This window comes from Octopus bimaculoides, chromosome 2, assembly GCF_046866305.1.
Source record: "Octopus bimaculoides isolate indiv1 chromosome 2, ASM4686630v1, whole genome shotgun sequence".
NCBI lineage: Eukaryota > Metazoa > Mollusca > Cephalopoda > Octopoda > Octopodidae > Octopus > Octopus bimaculoides.
Window position 1 is genome coordinate 60686675 of NC_142929.1, and position 2822 is coordinate 60689496.

Here is a 2822-nt window from a genome sequence, read left to right on the forward strand (position 1 = left end):
TAATAGAATTTAGAACTGAAAGTCTGTCAATCTTGAAGCACCTCAGGTTAAAGAATATTCGTTGTGTAATATTTTGTTAGTGTCCAAATGAATAAATTGTTGCAACTTTGAACCCATGAGCAGCCAACATAGAGTTGGTCATGAGAGAAGCATGTAGTAGAGAGATGAAGTCCAAATACCTTGAGGGAATGACTCTGAGATTAATTAATTGAAATACCAATACTTAGTTTGACTGGAAACTGAAGCCTCTTAAATTCAAATGGAACATCTGTAGGTATGAGAGAAAATTTTGGAATAATGACATTTTCTTCTTTGTGACTACTTGTTATGACTGTTGCATGTAGGACATGGAGCTTCATGTAACAATTAAGTAAGTTCCATTACACAGGTGAGATAGGTCAAGATTCCTAAGCAACAATAGGAGCATCCAGCTTTAGTGTCAAGTTATGTGGTGACAATGCAGCAGGTTTAAACGTGTTCAGAAATTCAACAACCTGATCTTGATCGACTGTCGTGAGAATTGGTGGAAAAGTCATTTCTGATGTATCTGTTAACTTTTGAAGAAGTTTATGATTGAGTTTATCAACCATTTCATTAAGTGGAGCCAGTACAGCTCTTTCACATAACCAGTTTATCTGTGTCTAATTGGCAATCACACATACACATTCACATACACTGACGCACACATACACTCTTACATACACTCACATACGTATACTAAGACAGATACATACAGACATACATTTACGTAACAAATGCGCAAACGCACACACACTCAGAGACACATACTCATATACAAAATGTGTCATCTTTTGTAATGAACATGCAAACACACACTCACAGTCACATACACACTCATATACAAAATGTGTTGTCATCATTGTAATCATGGTACAAAATGTCCTTTACTCTATAATTGACTATAGAAAGATTATTTTAGATAAAATGTTATACTGTTTTAACCCAAATAAAAATTACATGTTAACACTTGCAGGATTTAATACTGTTACCTTGTAAAATTTGACTTTATTTGGTGCAGCCATTTGAGAATGCATAGGGAACAGACAGACAGACAAACAAAGAATTTTATATATATATAGATATATATATATCCTTATACATGAATTTATATACATATACTCATTCATATATTTACATACATACATACATATATATATACATATACATACATACACATATATATATATAAAGATGTATATCTTAATATATAAATCTGAAGTTGTGTGTCTGTGTGAAGCTTTTTTGAATGTTTATAGAAATCCACATTTTCCACTTTTTCGTAAAAATTCCGTTTACTTTGTGTGATTTAAGGGAGATTTGGCTGTTGTTTCTAGCAACTTTTATATTTCATCCCTTCTACCTGGAACGTCATTCTTACACACGCGCTCAACATAAAAATATAGAGAGTAAGAGTAAAAGAGGGTGAGGGAGAGAGAGAGAAAGTGATACATACAACGTCATAGATTAAACTTTCATCTCAGTATTCTTTACCTATTTTTCATAACATAGATACGTAAAAACACACACAACCACACATACATGACCTGTGACAACAACATACACATTGCTCTCAATCTCTATTCATTTCTCCCCCTCTTCCTCTCTCGCTCTCTCAAACGTATACACGTGCAAGTAAACACAATCATTCACATCGTGGTATATTTACAAAACATTGATGGCATAACTACATAGTTGTATCCCCAACTTTGGAAGGTCATAACTTTCATAAAAATGAATATTTTTTAATGAAATTTTCTATGCATATATTATTTATTATGTAGATTCCAAATATACAAAAATTTGCGGTGAAAGTGTTTTGGAAGGGGGTGGCGTACAATATTCGGAAATTCCACTTAAATTCCTCTTAACTTCCAGGAAAATGAATATTTTTTCATGAAATTTTGTACAAATGTACCTTGATGTATGTACATTTCAAGCATGTAGGAATTTTGAAGGAAACAACTGCACGTTATTTTTGAGAAGTGTTCCCCACTCGGCGGTGTTTCGGAGCAAGTCGTCCATATTTGTTTCATTTTTCTCTATTATGTGCTTATGTGCATCCTTAGATTTCTAATGAAGTAATAGGCAGTGAAGAGAAGCAGTCATAAGAAAACTTTTAACTACCCCTATTCCTTTCTCTCCCCCTCTCTACCTCTTCCTCTCTCGCTCTCTCAAAAGCATACGCGTGCAAGTACACAATCATTCAGTAAAATATAACTCATGTTCGTCAATGTTTTGTAAATTTACCACGATTTTCACTAAGGTGTTAGGGTTAGGGTTTTAGGGTCAGGGTTAGGGTTTAGGATTAATGTTACGGCTACATTTTTTAGGGTCAGGGTTAGGGTTTAGGATTAGTGTTAGGGTTAGTGTTAGGATTAGGTTTAGGATTAAGGTTGGGTAATCGTGCGGGTGTTAATCTGAAAAATTACAGATATGTGAAAAGTACCGACATTGCCATCTATTATAACTTTTGTTGTTCTGTTTAATATATACATAGATTATGCCTCCAAAGAAGAGAGTTTGCTGGGGAAAGACAGCAACCGGTTTAAAATGACAGCCACAGACTGCAGCAATTCACCACATTCCAGTAGCTACTTTGAACATAATGCAAAATGGTGTATCAACACCTTCTGCCCAATCTGATAGAATTCTGGCAAAACTGTTTAGCAACAGATCGCCAGCAATTGCTTCATCACAAATTGCCATCCTAGCTCCTGTGAAAAGGGATTACCCTGCTATGTATAATCAGGGCAGCGCAAAAAGTTGTTTTGCACAAGCATTTCTATAGCCAATTACACGGA